This window comes from Linepithema humile, chromosome 4 (genome assembly GCF_040581485.1).
Source record: "Linepithema humile isolate Giens D197 chromosome 4, Lhum_UNIL_v1.0, whole genome shotgun sequence".
NCBI classification, from domain to species: domain Eukaryota; kingdom Metazoa; phylum Arthropoda; class Insecta; order Hymenoptera; family Formicidae; genus Linepithema; species Linepithema humile.
Window position 1 is genome coordinate 23,471,188 of NC_090131.1, and position 16,835 is coordinate 23,488,022.

Here is a 16,835-nt window from a genome sequence, read left to right on the forward strand (position 1 = left end):
CTCTCCACATAGAACCAAGTTATTGCTCGCATTAAATTAATTATTAAATTTATTAAATCGGACTTTTGTTATGCACAATTAATATTTACAGGCAGTTCGTGTAATTTGTAAGAAGATAGAAATATCTCGCACAATTATTAATTTGTCGCGTAGTTGTAAAAATTTAGGAGAAAAGTATATTTATATCACTTAATATTTTAAAATAATAATTAATGCAATATAATATAACAACAGAGTTTAAGTAGTATTAAAAATGAATTGAAAATTATTAAATTTATTAAACATTAATGCGAATTTTACATTTTATAAAATACATTTGTTTCATAAAACTGGAAAGTAATATATTGCTACGTTATTTAATGAAGGCTGGAACTTATTTCTCAAGTAATTTTCTTGTAATTCCTCTCTCCTCGCGTCACACAAAAGGTAGATTACAAGACTTTCGCCTTGTGTATTTGACTTATTACAAGATCAATAACTCCGACCGCTGGAGTTGTCTTGCTCAATTTTCCCGCCTTCGTTTCGCAGATGCTGCGTCTGTGTATCGGTCTTATCTGTGAGTTTGAAAGTTCCGAGGCCGCTAGAACACGGGGTACTTTAAACTGATTGCAAGTGATGTGCCGGTGTATCATGCCTAACACGACATAGTAATCAACTTGCCGCGGCGCCACAGCTCTCGATATAACCGTAGTGCGGTGTTCTATGCACTTATGAATATTTACATTCGACTCGAGAAACGTTTTGGTACGTTTGTTGGTAATAACGCCGACGCATAAGCACGACGTTCTATCAAAATTGGCAAAAGGATATGTAAATTGCGCTCGGTGGATCTATGCATAGTTAATTTTCGATGATGTAACTTTGCACCGGAAGGCCATTTATAAAATTACTCCCTTTGGAGGCCCGTGTATTTTCCGGTCGTCCTTCAAGTTCGCCGAGCGTGGTCCCTTCCAATCTAATAAAAACTTTGCTCTCTGTTTCAGGTCCGTTTGGTGTCCAATCCTCGTATACGAAGACGATTTACTACTCGGTAAGTTCATTACTTCGGCAATTAGATAAATTATATATCACGAGTATATATATCTATTCGTATGTTATACCTTCTCTATCGCGCCACCCTGGGGAAGATGCGAGAGCAGTGCCTCTGTCGTCCGCATTTCCCGTGTCTGCGCCGTAATTGTCCACATGCTATTCCCGATCGTATTGAAAATTGCAAGGGACAGATGCGTTGCGCAACCGTAATCCGAGTCGCATACAAACTCGCAGTTTCAAGGCTCGCGTAGGTGAGAGAGAAGGCGAGGCATCCCCCGGCTTCTACTTCACGGTGGAGGCTTCGGAGATACGGACGGTCGAAACCGAGTTAACTCTCATAGCCGGCCTAGCGCGGCTATTTACCGACGCAATCGTTCGGTAACTCGAGCATCGCAGGAAAATACGAGGAAGTTCTCGAATCTGACCCGGCGGAATAGTCGAGTTGCAGAGACACGGTTATATACCCGGCGTGCCTTCCTCACTCCTGTCCGTCTCGATCCGTCGAGAATCGATATCATCGCGATCGTGCTGAATTGCCTTCCCTTAGCCGGGAAATACCTCGACAAACTTTTAATCTACTCCCTCCGGGGGTGAGCGCGGTCCTCCGTGCTTCAATCGCTTCGCTGCTTTCTCCTTCTATTGCTCTCCTATCTAATATACTAATGCACGCTGCTGCTCTCGATACTGCACCGTCACCCGGTATCGGTGAATGCTTTTTATTCCGCGCGAAAACTCAATTAATCTCAAGATGTTCCGTTCTTTCTCCGCGGAGGGCAAATATCTTTCCCGTTTATCGAACATTTTTTTATATCTCTTTATCCTCTTCGTTTCCTTTTATCTTCCACAACTCATTTTCTAGCTTCACAATTTTTATATTTGTTTCTTAGAAAACTTCTTAATATTTTACGGAGATGATCTTTATTTCAAGTAGTAAATAATTTCTTGATAATTAAACATTGACTTTAGATATAAATATCGCATGTCCCCTTTCTGACTTTACTGCCTTAACTGTCTTTCTCGAAGCTGGGCCACGATCTTCCACGGATTTCACGATCGCCATTACAGTATTTTTCGTGCGCTTCCAGTTTTTAAATCTCACCGTATTTCAATTTCATCGCACAAATCCGCGCTATAAATTTGAACAAATGGTTCTGCTTGGCCGATAAAAAAAAGTTACCATGGCATTTTCAGCAATCGAGCAAGTTAGCACGCCCATGTTGTTGTTGAAGTTATTGAGGGGTGATTTCCTTCTTCGAATCACGCACGTAGCTGCCGACGCAGTCGAAATGGGCTTCGAGGTTCTAATTTCGACCAAATCCGTTTTGCTCTCCCTACTCGCCCATTTCTTTTCCCTCGTGGCAGTTGTATATGTCGATTCTTCCCAGACCTTGGTTAGATAATTGCTTTCTTTATCAAAAGGTTGTTGTTCTTATAAAAATAAATGGTCAAAATCTCCATTTTTCTGAAAAAAAAACTTATTAATATTTCACTATCTATATTCATAAAATAAAAATTATCAAAGAATTTTTATAACATATAAATATTCAAGACTTTTTCGATAATTCAGCAAATATTCTTGCAAATTTATCCAAATCCGACACAATTTCTAAAATCTGTATGCGTTTAAAAATATATTATTTAATATTGTGTCACAATTGTGTTCAACAGTAATTCTTTATTACAAAATTGCTATTTGAGGAAAATTTAACAAGGAAAAACGACCGAACTTTGTCTATTAAGGAAACTTGCGACCCGAAGTACATAAGCACGTAAACAGGAAACCTCTTCGTGCTTTTAACTACCTCGTAGGGCGCAATTACATCTTTCTTAGTGCGTACAGCCTACGTGCTTAGCTTACGTGTTGCTTTTCGCATCTTGCAACAACGATGAGGCTACAGGTAGATCGAGTTTACTGCGGAAATACTAATGGTTAATAGGCTATTTATTGTCTTTTTAGCGGCATGTAATCACATTTTTATATATTAATTATGATAATTATTTTGACAGTAAAGATTTTTTAAATGTATTTTACACTTTTTATAAAACGAAGTTTTAGCAGCAGACTAATTGTAAGTTTTCTTTGATAAATCTTAATCACTTACTTATTTTTACTGAACCGTGTAGATTTACACACACTCGGAAAATAATATGGTCTCTGTAAAGATACTGTAAAGAGACCATAAAAAACGATCTACGATTTTACGATGTCTGATAAAACATTAGTCTCTTTTCCTTGGCAATTATTATTTTCTTCCGAGTTAAGAATCTGTAAAAATGACACAAGGGTCACATGGTGTGCCATATTATCCAAGACTCCTGCTGCCCCCTTGGGAGTGTAAGACAAGCAGACCTTAATGCTCACAGAACAGTAATATGGCAGCAGCAGTCGTGAAACATTTGCTCCCTTAATCTAACGTAAGACGGTGCCTGAGGCGGATTATTGAATCGTGAAGATTGCCCTTTTCAGTAACAATGCGTCTTATTCGCGAGCTAATACTTTTTTCCGACCGAGAATGGAAGGAGCGCTTTCAATACGCTTATTGTTTCGTCAAGTCGGATATTAAGTCTTATATCGTAAGAGATTATTGCACGATTGAGTAATGTCTATATTTGACCAATTGATACAATAATTCACGAAGTATTTAAAAAATTATTAATGAAGCTGTCGCGGAGGGAGAAATGGATATAAGCAACAGCAGCACTAACAATAATCACTAGTAGAGCTGTAAGTCACATTTTCCGCGTCCTTTTACAATGCTTTTAAACCATAAATCAAGCGCACTTACAAATTACTGGATTTATCATCTCGGAAAGATATTAACTGCTCTTTTTATCAGTGTATCTTCTACGCTAATGCGTCACGCAATCTTTTTATCAGATATTTATTCACGACATTTCTAAATGAGAAGATGTAGATACGACGACAATGGCATTATTTCCAGTGTAAACATAATGTTTCCCTTGGATTTACTCTTTTTTGATTTGTTTGAACTTGCAGACTGCATTGTAACTAGATATATATCCAGTATTTTCTGGAGACAGAATAACGGTCGCTTTCTCTGAACCGCAAATTCATTTTAAAACGTCATTTCCGCAGTCGTACAACGCGCAACATTATCGGATGTTCCGCGACGTGGAAAATATAGGCAGCGCTATTACGCGGACGCAGAATGAGATGCGCGAAAGATCAGTTGATCTAGGAACCCTTCGAAGATCGTGCAGTTTCAGTAGAAACAGACGGCCGTGATCGGGCAGGAGCGGTCTTATCCGCCCTAAAGGAGAGGTCCCATCTTTCCGATCGGCGATCCGCGAAGTAGAATACCCTCCTATTCATCCTACCCACTCTCCCTCATCTTTTCTCTCACCGTCGAAGAAATCGATTTTCTTCCGCCTAGGGGAACGGCACAGTCCTCACGAAATAGCCTAGTCGCATTTATTCTAACGACTCCCAGAAGAGTCGACGAGTGCTATCGAGCGAAGAGAGCGATATAGTATGTAGTTTCTAGTAGATTTTAGAGCTAACGGCAGAGAAAAATATATTGCGGCGCATCGCGTCTTGTACAAACGATAAAGTAGATTGTGATCAAATTTTTGATCGATAAGCGAGCTTCAGTGTACGCAATAACACATTTTCTTAGTTTCGTATTAATTGCAAAAATTTTAAAGCAATATCTGCTACATGTTTGTATTCAATTTTTTTGATGAAAATATTTACATAATATATATTGGAGTGATAATGATAAAGTTTAATAGTAATTTTACACAACTGCAATACAGGTACATTAATTACATCCGAGATAACGCAACGTGAGACACGTTCAGCATTTCTTTTTAATGAAACATATATATTTATGCTTCAAATAAATTTTATTTATGATTAATAACTTTTCTCGTTTGACAGCTTTCTTGCTTAATGTAATAGTGACTTGACAGAAATTATAAAGATAAACGATAGCAATTCGTCCACGTGCAAGGAGCTAAGAACACTATTTTTTGTTGAAATCGATTTTCTTAAGATTAGGGGAATAACTTTCCCCTTACGCGATACCTAAGAACATTTATTTTTATGATACCGAAGGCAAGAAAGTAAACGTCAGAATAAACATATAATGATGATTCGACATTGGGGAAAATACTCCGATGAGGGGGCTCTCAAGCTACATCGAGTCGATAGATTTGGAAGAAGCAAGAAAGATATATGTTTTCGCTGCTAATGAGATCTTTGATCTCGTAAATCTTCTTCGACCTACATCAAAAGAACACACGATTGAACCCATCGGCAGACTAATATTTAAAACAATTTTTTTATACAAATATAATATAAAATTAATTTATGATGTTATATGTTTTCTGTTCACGATTTTTATTTAGATTCGAGTTAAACGTAAAACTGCGAATTCTTTCGAATTTATAAAAAGATCTATTATTACAATATTTTTAGTTTTCAAAGTTTTGGAACGAATTTTCGTTATCGCGGGGATGAACGGTGTCATCACTCGACAACACCCTCTTCCATAGAAAGGATTTCTATCTTGTACATGTCACTCGTCGAGAGGAATTCAGTCTTCCGGATCGATTTTCTCGAGATTAGGGTCTACTAAGCCAACACCCTAACTGCATTTACTCTTTTTTTTTTTACGAGCTAGGGAATAGCATGGACTTTAATAATATATTCCGTCGCATGGCGTTCTTTTTCTTATCAAGATGCTCCCAACAGTATAATATTGTTTGTGCTAAAAGTTGTTTCCTCGAACCTTGTTATTATAAGGAGGGATATTCATGCCGGCGAAGCTCCACTCTTCTATTTCACCGGGCAAATAGTTTTAAACAGTTCTCTCTGTACATTTCACAAACGATTCTTGATGAGGATAGCATTGCAATGTAAATTGCAAGTTTGCAAATTTTTGCAATTTTTTCTTTATTACGCACCGCTTGCAATTGCCGTACTTTTTATTCTTAGAAAATTATGTATGTTTTTATAAACAAGTGCATATTCTCGTAAATCTCTCCCTTTTCTCCCTCTCTCTCTCTCTCTTTCTCTCTTTCTCTTGCTCCCTCCCTCTCTCTCTCTCTCTCTCTCTCTCTCTCGAGTAAATATGCCTATGCCTATTAAACATCCTGCGACGGTGGGTAACGTTTGTACAACTTGGGGAGACTATTCCATTACCAAAATTAAAGCAATTAAATATTAAAATAACATTTGGGTCGACCTGGATATCCGTCTACGGAAATACGACGGGACACGGAGTACCAGCTTGCATTTCTACGAGGGTATCGTAATGGTCGATGACTTTATTGCGTTCCATTTGGTCCTCGGTGTCGTGCCGTAGGATACGGGAAATGGACACTTTCTCTATCTGGCCGGAATATATTCTCGGGCGCGATACTACGCTCGATTTGTTATACGGCGACAGTAAGTTTTCGCCGGAATGAGATTGGCGCAACGAGATCCGCGTTACGATCGATACTGTATTTATTAAGATATTATTTCTTATTATATTATTTCTTTATATGACGTAACTTTGCGTTACCACTGAATAGTGCTGAGTTGTGAGATGAGAGTAGTACACGGAGAAAATTTTATATCAAAAATTACTATGTCCGGTAGTAGCCGCGGACCATGAAAGAATTATAAAAAATTTTACTAGTTTACAGTTTTACATATGAAATATAGTTAAAATTTTCGGTCCGCGGCTTCATGGTTAATTCGCAGTTAATTCCGTACATAGTAATTTTTTATATAAAATTTTTTATATAAAATTTCTCTGTGTAGAAATGCGATAATATAATACAATTTCCTATGATTGAGTTACATTTCAAATATTATTTCAGGAATGTGTTTTGCTCTCTGACAGTAAACATTTAAGTTAAAAAATTGTTTTTCAATATTTCAACGTTAAACTGAAAAATATAATATTTTATGTATTTCTAGAAGTCACTAGATGAACTGCAACAAATTACTTTTTTTTTTTAAATATAAATATCGATTACAGGTCTCTTGATTGATGAGAATAGACGAACGTAAAAGCAATTACGATGTCACATTGGCAATTCCCGTTGTCAGACAGAGAGTCACGCGGACGACATCGTGCTGTTTCGCGCGCCGACGTTAAAATTAAATACGCTCGCAATTAATCCCGCATTTATGAGGTTGTCGCGAGGTATCGAAGGGTCACGCGGCTTCGACGCGGAAAGCGTCGGGACGTCGGGAGAGAGAAAGAGAGTGAGAGAGGGCACGGAGGGATAAAGAGAGGGTGAAAATTGTGTACACGCACCTATACCCCGACGCGAGGGATGTCCTGTAGCCATGGTGACACGCTGACTCATAGGACGGACCACCGATGCCGGAAAGAAGATGGTGCGTGAGAGTCGGGCGGAAAATCCTTCGAAGGATTCCTTGCAGCTTGATCTATTATTCCGCGCGAAGGGACCGCGGGCGACTGTGATCCGTGCAATGACCTTGGCAGTGTCCTATAACCCCGAGAAAACTACATCACGACATGGAAAAGCCCGTGTTCTCTTTTCCCTCCGGAGCTCGAGCTCCCGCTTTCATAACACAAGCATAAAGATGCTCTCAGGTATAAAAAGATACGTGATATATATATATGTTTATTTTTTGCAAAACTATATTTAATCTTTGCTTTTTTATTACACTTCTCCGTTCTTATTAAAAAGATAAAGAATTGTCGTGAAAAAGAATGATTAGAAAAGACGAGATGTGGCTTTCAATAGATAGCAGGAAAATTAGAAGAATAACAGCATTTAAAATAATATTTTATTTATATATTTGCTTGATCATTTTTCTCTGGTATCTTTATGAACTAGTTTGAATCATGACATTTAGCGAAAAAATATATATTGCATTTTATATCCGGAAAAATGGTATTGACTTTTCAATGAAAACATTTTGATTTAATAAAGCTGCAGGGAATTCAAAAAATACCAATTTTCACAGATGCAAAGCATCGAAATGTATTAGTATCTGTCAGAAACGCAGATCATATCGAGATTGTGATTTCTGCAAATGTCAAACTCAACAAAAGGTTTCTGACAGATTTTTAAATGCTAACAATAACTGTTCTAAATAATATCGGTCGAGTATTATACAGAAGAGAAGCAATTGTCACAAATATATGGCCAACGCGCGACAAATATCCGCATTAGGTATGCAGATCTGCAATATATTTTTGGCAACAAGCCGTACATATCCTCTAAATGTATGCATTACTTATTACGCCAAGTGGGAGGGGGGATGATAGAAGATGGCCTTAAAGTCGGAAATTCTTTTGGTAGCGACGTAACGAAGATAAAGTGCTGTGCCTTGAAGGGTCTTGTCTGATCTCCGCAGTCACGCGAGGTATGTACTAACGATTCGGAAAATACATCTTCGTTGCATTTTATGAAGAGTGATAATCTTTGGTGGAAGGGTCGGTTTCTTCTGTCAATTTTCGTATGTTATTGCAACAGATAAATAGCATTTATTTTAATCTTTTTATTTATATTGCATTATTTTCTTATTCCTGCAAATATATATATTTTTATTTTTTTTGCGATAAAACTAACAGAGGTATGAGAATTGCTGTTAAACGTCTCGTGATTGAAGATGTTATCTCTATCGTCTTGACGAATCTCTGCTGTTGCCATACATTTTTCTAATTTGTTGATATAATTGGTAAATCGTTAAAGTCATTAAAACTAGTGAAGGATCTATTATCTTCTTGCCGAGAGAGACGCTTTCACAGTAAATAGGGCGTAAGTTCAATGGAGCTGATCATCTTAGAAGAGAATGGAGACTTTAATCTATCTTTACTGAATCCTTTTGCGAAATGTGGGACACTAATATTGGGATTATCATCACAGCTGGATGAAGGCAATACGACCATGTTTTGCAAAAACAAAAGACAGGAACGCGAGTTGGGCATCAAAAGGCTTGTGTCTTTTTGTTCTCTGCAAAACTCTGGTTCCCTCGAGTTTTGCAATTTTGAAAGTCTCTGAGGTATCGAAGCGTCGGATATCTATCTTTTGCAATCTGTACTGAAATAATGCTAGACGATATGAAAACAAAGAAAAAGTTCTACTTGAATAATAATCTCAAAGGCCCTATCTATTTGCTTTTAAGATGAAAGAATAAAATTCAAAGGTAAAATTCGCTATTCCACAGCGGAGACACGCTTGCCTTCAACAGAAAGATTTACGAAAGATCGCTATAATTTTAATGAAGTTTAATTAAACCTTTATATAATTTATAATTAAATATATCTAAATACTTATAAATGTATTGTTTAGTATAAGATTTGACCAAGTATATTGATGAATGCAATTGCATGAGTTGCAATTGTATGAGTTCAAGAAATTAAAATCATAGTGATATAAAAATATCACAATTTTACAACTATTAAAACAAAATAAATTTTAACACTGCGTGATTTGTTGCGAAAATCTAATTATACTTCTTATTAGATTCTTTTTGTTGCTCACGAATATTTCCAGCGTTTAACATTATTTTTTTGTCGATGATAAAGATTTATGAGCTGCTTAAGATCGGTCGGCTAAAATAGCATCGGGATCGTTCTTGATGACGAGACTAAAGACTTACTCACGTTAAGAACATGTACGTAATAAAAGCAAGGGGAAAATCTTCGAGATTACGTAAAGCTGCAAGGGAACGAAAGACGCCAACTGGCGGTGGATTTTTATCATTTCTTCGGGATTCTGGCTTTGATACAAGAGAGGATTTTATTATTTCATGAAAGCCGTTGACGACCAAAAGAAAATCCACATGCTGTTCGGAAAAAACGACATGAGAAAGAGCTTTCGACTTTCTTATCATTTAAATTACATAAAGGTCCGATCATGAACTTACGTAAAGAAACGCGTAGCTTACTTTTCGCATTTTAATCCATTTTAATCCATTTTAATTTGAAGAGTAATATACAAATATTACTGCAATCATTACGTCGTATAAAAGTATAGAAAGACAAGTCAGAATATTTTTATTAAAATTACATAACTTTATACTCGAATATATACGCACGTATAATTTAAATCAAACTTATTCGCTTCTTCATGCATAAATTAATTTCAACTCACTGATATTCGAATGCCTTATTCAGATTGAAGGAAGATTATCAACACTACATGTACAGAACCTCTGCATTTCAATCCTTAAATCTCGAACTCCTCGACGCGAAATCATTTGTATAGAGCGTGATGACTCCCAGGCATCCTTTAGAACCTGAAAGGTAGTTCCGAGCGCCGGCATTTAATCCGGGTGCGTTTGTCACGCGTGTCACGCACTTTGCAGCCCCTCACGCTCCGGCAATTCCCTCTCATAACGTTCAAGATCCTAGAAGGTTGCCCCTCTTCTTGCCCATACCTCTCCGCTACCGTTCCGCCGCTACCGCTACCTCCTCCGTCGTTTCACCCCCTCCGCGCGTCACCTTAGCTTATTCGCGCGGGTGACAGAGCGTGGCGAAGAGACGGGGCGCGTCACAAAAGAAGGATAAGCGTTTAACCCTTCCCGCGCGCGAAACTTCAACTCGGGACTTGAAATTTTGTGGAAAACGAACCACGCATTCGAAGGGATGATTCCTATCCGCCACCCTACTACGCTCTGACGAGGGTAACGCAGATTTGACGGTGTTTCAGGACCGATTTGGGATTCTTTCAAGGGTGGGTGTGTCATGATACGGTGCAAATAATACGGTTCCTCGCAGTTTGCATTTTAAACTCTCGAGGGAACGTCATGTTCAGAAAAAATAAAATTTAAAATTCTAATATAATTTCAATTAACAGAATATCAATTATAAAAGAACTTTATCTCGTTCTCCGATTAATCTTTGATAATTCGCAAAAATCTGTCCCATAAGAAATTTTTATGATTCTTCTATGATAAAATTGCGGATTAATAATGTATTATTATGTTTGAAAACAAATACAATCCATCATATATATTTCACACATTAAAAGAGACCTTGAAGAGCGCAAAGTCAACTTTACTTTTCTTCGCATGCCAAGACCTATAAGTATCGACTGCATTTTTCACTTACATGTTGAATAGTTTATTCGGAATAGCCGTCGAAAGTGAAGGGTATAAATTCGCTTTCACAGAAGTTTCCTTCTTCGCGCAACACACACGCGATCAATCATCATTCCACGCTTTCCCTTGCGCCCCGATATGTCGAAAACTACAATTACCCGCGAGCACGGGTCTTGCATTCGAAGCGAATCGCGTGCGGGGCGTCTCCGCGGAGCCAAGTATCCGGGGAACGTAACGTCGCGGTAAAAGGCCGGAATGTCGTCGTCGCGCGAGCTTTCGTCGTGGAAAATGGATCGACATTTTACGTGTCTACGTACGTAGAGGAAAGAGGAGCTCACTCGATTCTTCCGGGCTATATAATCTGCGGAAATCGACTTGGCCGGGACAAAGGACTAACCCCCGTTGTGCCCGCGCAATGAATCATCGATTTAATCCCCGCCGGATAATCCGCCGATGACGAGAGGCTGCGTCGCAATTTTATAATCAATTAAGAAGGCGTCGCTGAACGACGCCACGAGACTGGCGCGGGAAACCGATAGGGTGGAAGTAAACGAAGAATCCCTTGCTAATGAGTCCATCAGCGATGGCGTGAGGTGGGTTTAAAGCGCGCACCTGAACCGGTGTTCGGCGTCTGCGTTTCAGTCTACGTGCAAAATATGCAAACCGTCACTTTATATCAACTTAAGGGGATGATTAATGAATAGCGAAGGTGATTCATTATTGTTCGCCTACTTAAGTTACCTGATCTTCAGATATTTTACAAGTAAATTAAATTCTCTTTAATAAGGTGTAAATAACTAATTTGTTAATTTGAATCGAAATCCACGTTTCATGGATATATAAACTATATTAAAAATTTTTAATTTTGTAATTGAAATTTTTATTTTTATATTTTTATTTTAACATTACACAGTTTTTCATATACCACATGGTAGCTGCATATTTATTCTAAAAACCATCATGGGAATTACAAACTAGACGCTTCAAGTATTTACATACTTCATGTTTTTATTATTTTTATTATTTTTATATGCTCGCGAGCAATCATCTTCGTTTCATGCGGTTTAATATCTAACATGACTCTTTACATTGCATTTGAATTTTAATTGAAATTTATTGCGAGGTTTGGATAAATAAGACTTTAAATACGTCTTTAAGTGAATCAAATGCGAGATATTTCAAAAATATGAAATTAATTGCTGTTTCATTATCAGAAATACATATCTATTCCAGAAACAGGCTGTACGTTATGTAATGTATAACTTACCTCGCTTTTCAGACTTTTATCGCGATCTTTCCTGTCTATTTCCGTCATGCAACTATTATCCCGAAAGTATACAAAGCTTAGCGCTTATCGGTATCGCCAAGCGATTTCATTGTAATGCGGGTTGCGCAAATATGTCACGCTAACACCGCTTATCAAATTCACAGAAATCGCATAGACCGTTTTTGAAAACGGAATCGTATCTCAGTCTCCAGCACGTTTGATCGTGATACAAAGTTTTCTAAAGTCCGCGACACAGCTTGCAACTTTTCGTGCAATCCGCAAAAAGTTGTAAGAAATTTCCAGCGCAAAGCAGAAAAATCCCGCAACAGATTGCAGCAATCGATTTACCACAAACATATCCTATAAGCAAAAATTATATCTCTATTTTTACAGTGATTTTTACAATTTATTAATTTGATCCAATTATCGAGCACTAAAGATTTTAACAATGTGATCGTAATAAAAAAATTTGAATGATTTTAATGCCAAATCGTGCAATAAAATACCAAGATTTAGAATATTTTAAATTATTGAAATATAGCGAGAGTACATATAAAATATTATAATAATTTTGGAATATCAGAATTACAAAATAATTTGCAAACACAAGAGAATGCGTACCATTCGAGATACCAACAATAAGTAGAAATACAATTGTGATATTATCTTGTAGGCACCGAAGGAGTGGTACTTCGGTCGATACAAAACATCAGGATTGTAAATCGTAGGAAACAGCTGTTTCGATAACGATATCAGCGAACTAATAATGTCTAGACTGTCAGACTCAATTCATACCCATAGCGATACTTGTGCGACTTATCGCGACACGTGTGTGTAGCTGTCTACAATTAGGTTCCGGTAGTGGATATTACATTACGTTTTCATAGTAATTTGCGATAGAATTAATTACATTTAAGTTTGAGAGACGTAAATATACTGGTCGAAACAGATAGCTTTAAATGTACAACAAATACTGGTTGAATCGAAACCAGCTATCGAGCATTAAATAACAAATGCTATTTCGTGCGCCGGTGCTATTTAAATATTTAACATTATTATTTTAATTATTTGTTTGGTTTCTTGATTAATTCCTGATTAATACTAGGAATTATTAAGCATCCTAAAAATATCCGGATAATTGGGAACTGAATGCGCTATTTCGGAGCATTTTATGTTTCGCCGGTTAACGAATGCTCATCAATTTGCGCAATTTGCACGGCGAGGAGACAGATCAGTATTAGAGCGTAAGTGAACGAATCATTACACGCTCTCGCGAGTGATTCATGCCGGCGCATTGTGCCTGAAATCACGTGACTAAAACGTATTGCTCCTCGTGGAACTTACAACTCAATAGCCCACCCTCGCAAAGCGAATATCACACAGCTAGGAGCACCCGTAATCGTATTATCGCTATAGTCCACGGTACGGACCGTCCGTTGCCGAGGGTGTGCCGCAATTCGCGTGACCGAGGCGCGTGTTTCTCGGTGTGTGCATCGACCCTTAGTGCGCATCCGCACGGCGCGGCGCGCCGCTGTCATCAAACACGGCGCGTCTCCGGTTTCTCGCAGTATCGAACACGACGAAGCGAACGGGACAAACTTTATCGACGTCAGATCGCATCCACGTTCGCGTTCCTCCCGCGGGACCCACCCTCGTTAGTCGGTAGCGAAGTGGAGAGCACCGGCTTCGGCTCCCATCTTATCGCCTTAATGCGATTCGACCGGCGAGTTACGCGAGTTCCGATTTGTCGCCTTCGTCATCGCGCAAATGCGATTTCGCTGTTGCTGCACGCGACGAACGTACGGCAACTTGAATGTCAAGTGCGAGGTCTCCTTCCCCTCGCACGAAATTACTTTCCCTGCGTCCGTCGTTGCCGATCCCTCCCCCCCCGTTTTCACGAGGATGCTTTCCGAATCCGAATGTATCGAATATCGATGCCGGGGATGATTCATGACCAAGTGCGACGAAGTGTGACTCGACATACGCATTGCCTTTAGGAAAACTCATCCCTACTTTACGACTTTGGCGTCTTCGCGATTCTTCGCTTAGCACTTCGCGTCTTGCTTCTTGTTACAAGTTTTATTTATAACACGATGAGCCCGAAGTGCAAAAGCGCAAAGTGGAAAGCTGTAGCGAAGTCAGACGTTTTGCGAAGTAACGCGTTTATTTCGTATTCAGTAGTTGGCGAAGAAGAAACTTTCGTCCCGCGAATTGCCGCCTGGGCGAATCAATATGTAGCGCTTAAAAACGGGCCATTTAATTAAAATGCACATTTCAGATTGGGAACATTTGAAAATTATCGCTGAAAATGTTAAATCACTGAAATGTAATTTTTATACTTAAGTTTTCGTAAAATCTCATTCTACATATGTGATGAGATTTGGGAATACTGCATTGCGACAAAATACTTAGAATGCGACTAATACACGGATTCATCCTTTTTCTGTTACATTTTGTCCATTCCACGCTGTAATCGAGCGCGTAAAACGAAGTTGATTTTTGAGGTCGTCTGAATTTCTTTGCGTATTCTCTCTTAATTTTCCGGCGACCGCTTTATTTTAGACGGACGATTTTAAAAAGAGTCCCGGCGAAAATGCTCGCCATCCGAGAGTCGTCGAGCGCTGGAGTGAACTTGACCCGCCTCATCTCGTGGAAGGTCTCTTTCTAGCCGCTCTCTCTTGCGCAAGGAAAAGGGAAAAAAATTGAGAACCCAGAGAGCGGACAGCCTCGAATGTGCCTGAAAACACCGGCAGTTTTGCGCGACTGTGCCGGCTGGTCGCAAACGCCTTTTTTTTTTCTTTTTTTCGCAGTTGCCGTTCATTTTGCTCTGGTTTTAATTTTCATTCACAGCGGAAAAATTGCCACTTTCTCTCTCTCTCTAATTTTCTCGAAATTATACCTGCTCGTTAACATTGTCCGGTTAACTTGAATAATTAGCGTTTACATTCATCAAACAAGTAAATTAACTTGAGTGCAGCAAATCTCGTTACGATTATGTGTAATAAAACTTTATTTATGACTTTAATTTTTAACAATTTGATAAATCTATAAATATCTGAAAACGTCGGAATATTTTATTGGATAATTTCCAACTGCGATCTTGTCATTATTTTCTTATTGCTCGATATTTACGTTTAGATATCACGTAAAAACATGGTTATCCACTAACAAACTGATTGATGAATCTGATCCGATGGCTAAATTTGGACATGTTTCATTTAAGGCTAACCCAGGGAAAGAGAGAGGGTTTGGGTCTCAATCCGAAAGACCAATATATATGTACCACAGGTCAGACCCTTCTCTAACCACTAAGTATAAGCCCAAACACATCCTTGTAGACATGATCTTGTTACACCGCTAATGATTTCAAACAATTCGACACATTTATGTCCAACAATCTTCTTATATAACTAGCGCTATCTAATTATTATTAGATATTGATTATCGATGAAGCATTACACAAAATGCTTGTTTGTAAGACGAGGTTTTTAGAAAAATTTATTAAATTAAGCATACATCAATTTATAAAATTACTAGTACCATGACATTGGAATAGGTTAACAAGAAAATTTTTATTAAAAAATATGTCATTTTTACAATTATTTGAACAATAAGAAAAATATCTCAGAATTTAGATACTGAAGAAGTACATACATATTTGCGGGGCAAGGTACTCTTCAAATCTTCTTGCAATTTGCAAGGTAAATGCAAATTGCGCGCGCTTGCAGCATGAATTGATAAGCCTTGATCTTCCGACCCTTCACGTGTCGCTCTTTCACGAAGCAAATGGAGAGTCAAATGGGTACGGTGGTTACTGTTGGCTGTGCCAAAACCGCAAGGTCAAATATCTATTAACCTCTTTTGTGCAGTATGAGTGAAATGCTCGTACATGCGGTTTTCCTGTCAAACGGATTAATGTATAGTGCTACATCGCTGCTAATCGTTCTGTCAAATAAAAAGATGAGAACCGGTAGTCATGATTCCACATTTATCATTTACAATGAAATAAGTAGAGCGATTATCCAAATGATTGATACCTTATATATAAAATTTCAATACGTTGTTTTACACTATGATACATACAGAAGATATCAGGATAAAATATTTTACATGGATAAAGTTTCTAAATATCTTAAAGAAAAAGCTATGAGATTTATAAAAAATTATTATTTATCTCGAAGTTTTAAATGTTATAGATATTATATGAAACCTTTCTCTATATTTTTGTTACGTTTTTAATTCTTCATCTGTTGATTAATGATTATATATCCAACAAATTAATTTGCGATTACTTAATAGTAATTTGCGAAGATAAATATGATGTTTGTGTATATTTTGAACACATAATTTTATATTGGGTATTTTTGTTACATGAGGCTATTAATGGAGTTATAATTGAACTATTGGAAAATTTGACTTTTATCGGATCTCTTCACAACTTTATATCTCTCGGAAAATATTGATAAACTTTCGACGCATAAACTTAATGCAATTAGC

At 37.8% G+C, this 16,835-nt stretch overlaps 1 protein-coding gene across 4 annotated transcripts in view; it reads left to right on the forward strand.

The window, feature by feature from the left end:
* The first annotated feature begins 983 nt into the window (after positions 1-983).
* tinc (tincar) overlaps positions 984-16,835 on the forward strand; it is a 61,434-nt gene continuing 45,582 nt past the window's right edge. For all 4 annotated transcript variants that reach the window (XM_012367620.2, XM_012367622.2, XM_012367621.2 and 1 more), the window contains exon 1: positions 984-1,030. The gene's annotated coding sequence lies outside the window, so the exon portion shown is untranslated. The remainder of the gene's footprint in view (positions 1,031-16,835) is intronic.